Source organism: Macaca mulatta, chromosome X, assembly GCF_049350105.2.
Source record: "Macaca mulatta isolate MMU2019108-1 chromosome X, T2T-MMU8v2.0, whole genome shotgun sequence".
Lineage (NCBI taxonomy): Eukaryota > Metazoa > Chordata > Mammalia > Primates > Cercopithecidae > Macaca > Macaca mulatta.
This window is the reverse complement of record NC_133426.1, coordinates 36,957,148-36,963,406: the sequence shown is the minus strand read 5'-3', so window position 1 is coordinate 36,963,406 and position 6,259 is coordinate 36,957,148. Positions and strand designations below refer to the sequence as shown.

The following is a 6,259-nucleotide window of genomic DNA, read 5'->3' as shown; positions in this document are numbered from 1 at the left end:
ACTAATGTGACTTTTCATATGTTAGAAATTTATAAGATTAAGAAATGTTGTAAGCCTTTTATATTAGCAGGGATTTAATTCCAGTGGCATTTTATTTATGTATACAAACAAGGAAGATTTCTTTTTAGAAATATGTAATTGAAGTACATTTTATATTTACTTGTATAGAAAAGTAAAAATAATTCTCCATGAGTGCATATATAGCCATTGCCTTATTTACTGCACAGGGTATCATGGGTATAAATTTTGATTATCTATGTGGCAATATCTCCATACATCACAGAGAAGAATTTTCTTTTTCTGAGGGGCAGTGGAATAGGGTTGTATGTGTTAAAATGTCACACTATAGATAATTAAATTTTATTTAAAACTATTATTTCTTTTTTGGAATGGGTTTGGCCAAATGTATCTTAACTCCTCAATGTTGTTTTGTCACCTGTCTTTTCATACAAGTAATGGTTCTCTGGGTTTATATTACATGGGTCAATTGAAGTTTTATTTATTTTCAGGAAGCAGGACAAAGACATTGTCTAGAGGCTGGGTTTTGATTTGGTTGCTTCTGTCCAACAGCAGAATGCCTTGGGGTATCTACTTATACTAATGAGTATAAATAGTGCTATCATAAACACCCTTGGTTTGCAGGAATGTGCTAATGTCTGAATATAACACAGTGAATTATGTCACTGTCCCTGCCCAGGGCAACTGCTACTGAAAGGAGGTACTCACATGATGAGGAAGATAGCAGATACACTAGTTTGGAATTAAGTGTTACTCCATTGCTGACTCCAAGAAAGAGGTTTAGGATGTTGGCTGTTTTCTAGAGAGCACCTAGCAGTTTTCATCTGGTATATTAACTTTCCATGTGGGCTTTTAAAAAAAAATTACTCTTGGCCGGGCGTGGTGGCTCACGCTTGTAATACCAGCACTTTGGGAGGCCAAGGCGGATGGATCACTTGAGGTCGGGAGTTTGAGACCAGCCTGGCCAACATGGTGAAACCCCCTCTCTACTAAAAATACAAAAAATTAGCTGGGCGTGGTGGCACACACCTGTAATTCCAGCTGCCCGGGAGGCCAAGGCAGGAGAATCGCGTGAACCCAGGAAGCAGAGGTTGCAGTGAGCCGAGATCACGCCACTGCACTCCAACCTGGGTGACAGAGTGAGACTCCATCTCAAAAAAAAAAAAAAAAAAAAAAAAAAAAAAAAAAAATTACTCTTTGTTGGCCAGGTGCAGTGGCTCACGCCTGTAATCTCAGCACTTTGGGAGGCTGAGGTGGGCAGATCGCTTGAGCCTAGGAGTTCAAAATCATCCTGAGCAACATGGCAAAACTCAGTCTCTACAAAAAATATAAAAATTAGCCAGGTATGGTGGTGGTGCACAACTGTGGTCCCAGCTACTCGGGAGGCTGAGATGGGAGGCTTACCTGAACCTGGGAGGTCAAGGTTGCAGTGAGACATAATCACCACTGCACTCCAGCCTGAGTGACTAAGTGAGATACTATCTCAATAAAAAAAATATTTTTTTTGCTTATAATTATATATCTTTTTAGTTTTCTTCACAGGAAAAAAGCCAATTCAGTATTAAAATGCTAGCCAAGATTGAGGGCGAGTACACAGAAGTCTGCACATTCAAAGAAGCAAGACAAGCTTTTGAAAATAATAAAAAAAAAGTAAGTATATTGGGAATTAAAAGAAAAATTCGCACAGATTTGCCTATCTTTTTGGTGTATATTTGAAATCTGCATCCCTGAATTACGTACACTGCTAGTAATTAAAAATTACCCTGTGGTCTCGGCGCCGCTTGGCCCAGGGCAGGGACCCCGCCAGGATCCGGACCGCCCGGCCGGGCCTCCGCCCGCGCCTCTGCGCGCCGGCACCGCGCCCCCACCCGCGCGGCCGGATCGGGCAACCAGGTGCGGACGGGCAGGGGATGCCGCGGGAGCCGCAGGCGGGGGCCAGGGGCGCGGGCTGACCCCTGGCCACCCCATCCCGTGCCCTGGCCACGTGTAGGCGCCGCGCGGTCCCGACCCGCGCCTTCCCGCGCCCCGCGCGCCCCTGTGCCTCGGGGACCCCGCGCGCTCGGCGCTGGTGGGGGCTCCCCAGGTAATCGTGGGGCGGGGGTCCCGGGCCCGGCTCTCCTGGCAGACAGCAGCGCCCGCCACCGCGCCCGCGCCCCGCGCCGGAGGTGGGGCCGGGGCCAGGGTCGGCCGGAGGCGCGCAGGGCGGGGGAGGGGAGGCCGCCCCACGGCGGCCCGCGGGGACCCGGTTCCGGCGCGCGCGGGAGGCGCCTAGTGCGGAGGCGGCCGGAGGCCTAGTGACAGGCGCGTGGCGAGGACCCCGGAAGCCCACCTGTCAGAGTTACCGGTCTGCCGGGCGGGCGCCGCCAGTGTCCGGGGTGGACGCCGCGAGCCTGCACGTTGCGCCGGGACCCCGGGACTGCGCCCAGAAAAATCATTTTTCTTCTCTGGGAAGGTGAACATTTGTAGCATTGATTTCCCGGATCTGGTAACATGGCAAAAGATGCCGGTCTAATTGAAGCCAACGGAGAACTCAAGGTCTTCATAGATCAGAACCTTAGTCCCGGGAAAGGCGTGGTGTCCCTCGTGGCCGTTCACCCCTCCACAGTCAACCCGCTCGGGAAGCAGCTTTTGCCAAAAGCCTTTGGACCGTCCAATGTCAGCATTGCCCAGCAAGTGGTGATTGGTATGCCTCAGAGACCTGCAGCGTCAAACAGCCTGGTGGTAGGAAGCCCACACCCCCCCAGCACTCACTTTGCCTCTCAGAACCAGCCTTCTGACTCCTCACCTCGGTCTGCAGGGAAGCGCATCAGGAAGGGAGAGAATTGCAAGGGCCTGCGGCATTTCTCCATGAAGGTCTGCGAGAAGGTGCAGAGGAAGGGGACCACTTCCTACAACGAAGTGGCGGACGAGCTGGTCGCAGAGTTCAGTGCTGCCGACAACCACATCTTGCCAAACGAGTCAGCTTATGACCAGAAGAACATAAGACGGCGCGTCTATGATGCCTTAAACGTGCTGATGGCCATGAACATCATCTCCAAGGAGAAGAAGGAGATTAAGTGGATTGGTCTGCCCACCAACTCGGCTCAGGAACGTCAGAACTTAGAGGTAGAAAGACAGAGGAGACTTGAAAGAATAAAACAGAAACAGTCTCAACTTCAAGAACTTATTCTACAGCAAATTGCCTTCAAGAACCTGGTGCAGAGAAATCGGCACACGGAGCAGCAGGCCAGCCGGCCGCCACCACCCAACTCGGTCATCCACCTGCCCTTCATCATCGTCAACACCAGCAAGAAGACCGTCATCGACTGCAGCATCTCCAACGACAAACTCGAGTATCTATTTAATTTCGACAACACGTTTGAAATCCACGGTGACATAGAAGTGCTGAAGCGGATGGGCATGGCTTGCTGGCTGGAGTCCGGGAGCTGCTCTGCTGAAGACCTTAAAATGGCCCGAAGTCTGGTCCCAAAGGCGCTGGAGCCGTATGTGACAGAAATGGCTCAGGGAACTGTTGGAGGCGTGTTCATCACAGCGGCAGGTTCCACGTCTAAAGGCACAAGGTTCTCTGCCAGTGACCTGACCAACGGTGCAGATGGGGTGCTGGCCACAAGCTCCAACGTGTCTCAGTACAGCGGCTCCAGGGCGGAGACCCCGGTGTCCTATGTCGGGGAGGACAAGGAGGAGGATGATGACTTCGACGGGAATGACAAGGACGACTGACGTCCTCCCCACTTCAAATGCCGCTTCAGGAAAACATTTAGGGAAAAGAAACTTTTTTTTTTTTTTTTTTAAATGTGGGTTTTCTGTTCCCTTTTGTCCTACTCCCAAGAAGACATTGGTAAGCTATTGAATTTAGATATGCACCTTTGATAAGCAAGGATTGTTTCCCATAGGTTTAGGACGTGCTGTGGATGTGTTTTGATACCAGTGTGCTGACGCAGAGTGTTTATTTACTTTTTAGTATTTTGTGTTTTCATTTTCTATTTTTCTTTAAGTGCAGAGTTCAGTTTTGCCCCTGAACAGTTTTTGCTGAGTTTGCTGGAGAAATTATATTTCATCCACATGCATGAAAATAAAACGCCCTCCTGTTGTGGATGGTGAGCACCTGACTCCGTTTATTTGCCATGAGTTTGGACGGCGCCCCCACTGGCAGATAGTGAGACTCTGTGGAGTTTTCCATTTGTTCAGTGGTACGATGTCCAGAGCCCCAAGCAAACAGCAGAATTCGACTTTTTAAACAATAAACACCATCAACCTTATTAACTTTATTTTCCCTTAAATTATATTGACTGTCGTGATTCCATCAAGTTTATACACTCTTTTCTCTCCCTATTTTGCAGCAACAAATTGCAAAGTGCTTTTGTTTGTTTGTTTTCGCTTGGTTAAAGCTTATAGCCACGCTGGTGCAGCAATGGAGACTGTTTGGAAGGCTTGGAATGGTTTATTGCTTATGGTAAAATTTGCCTGATTTCTTACAGGTAACGTTTGGAAACCTTTTATTATATAGCTGTTTACATACTTATCAGTCTATCATTTAAAGACATGTACTGAAACAAATGTATTTGTTTCATAAGCATCTTCCTGTAATCTATTATAACATTGAAATTAAATATAGAGAATATTTTAACAATTTTTTAACTCAAAATTTGTCAATCATTTTTAATAGTTCTTTTTTTTAATAAAAAGAACAAGGAATTTAGGACAGGCAGTAGTCTCTTTTAAAATTTATTCACAAAACCCATTAACTGCACAGTTGCTATTAGCTCCCTGTTCTAAAATGAAAGTCTTTTTATTGAAACACAAACAAACTTTTCTGTAATATTTTATGGAATATAAAGAGACTTTAATTGTTTGACTTGTTTAACTTGGCACTGTTAGTTTTTATTAATAAAATGCGCCTGGGCATTTTAAACAAAACCAAACAAAGAAAAATTACCCTTGTTAGGAACTCTGGAAGATGCTTTTAACTAATAATATTATGTGGGTTGGAGAACTAGGTTCACTGTCCTGTGTGCTGGACTGTCTTTGAGAGCCCCATTTCTGTAGGACTCTGCTGAGCTAGGATTTATCACCTTGGCCAGGGGGAAGGATTTGATTCACACAAAGTTTTGTTCTAGAAGGTTATAGATAACATCATTGCTTTGCCTAATGAGAGACAAAGTATGGAGGAAGTTAATAGACGCTGATAGTATTTTAAAAGGTTTTACTTCTCATACAAAAGAAAAGACATATCTGGACTTCCCTTCCCACTCTGAGAGAATACTCTTCTTCCATTCTTTTTCTTTTTTTTTTTTTTTTGAGACGAAGTCTCGCTCTTGTCCTACAGACTGGAGTGTGATGGCACGATCTTGGCTCACTGCAACCTCCGCTTCCCGGGTTCAAGTGATTCTCTTGCCTCAGCCTCCCAAGTAGCTGGAATTACAGGCCCCTGCCACCATGCCCGGCTAATTTTTGTATTTTTGTTAGAGACAGGGTTTCACCATGTTGGTCAGGCTGGTCCCGAACTCCTGACCTCAGGTGGTCAGCCCGCCTTGACCTCCCAAAGTGTTGGGATTACAGGTGTGAGTCACTGCGCCCAGCCCACCATTCTTTACTCTAGACTACATGCTATTCAAAGAGAGCATGGATAGAAAAGCACATGGTGGGGGTGAAAATTCCATAGAACTGCTCCACAGCTGGAAATTGCATTACCAGAGGTAGCCATTGTATAAAGATCCAGTCCTGGGCAGCACAAAAATAACACTAGATGCTACACAAGTGATGTCACGTGTGCTAGAAGACAAATACATCTTGTGTCTCACTCTAATAGGGAGGGCTTCACACAGTTTTCTCTGAGTGTGTGGTTGAACATGCATATATGTGTGTGTTTTAACATAACTGGCTTTGTCTTAAGGTATTCACCTTCCTAGACCAATCGTGAGCTATTATATATTCTAAATAGAATAAAGTACTATTTGCAAATGTCATCTAAATGTTATTGAAAGTGTTCACTATCTATACCAAATATCATAGAATGTTTAGAGTTCAATATGGTTCATATGTTTAAGACATAAAATCTGTTTTTTCACACTGTATGTTTTCAAGAAATATAAATTTTAGATAATCTAACAGTTTTCACACACTTAATAACTTTTCATCCTACTTTATCATTCTCCTTTACAGAAAAGGCAAGCACTTTGAATTCATTGTGCTAAAAGTACTTTATACCTGGGAAAAATATTTTTAATTACAAATTTAAATG

General features: G+C 45.4%; 1 pseudogene; it reads left to right on the top strand.

The window, feature by feature from the left end:
- The first annotated feature begins 2,272 nt into the window (after positions 1-2,272).
- Positions 2,273-4,859, top strand: LOC713725 (transcription factor Dp-1-like; annotated as a pseudogene).
- Positions 4,860-6,259: the final 1,400 nt, after the last annotated feature.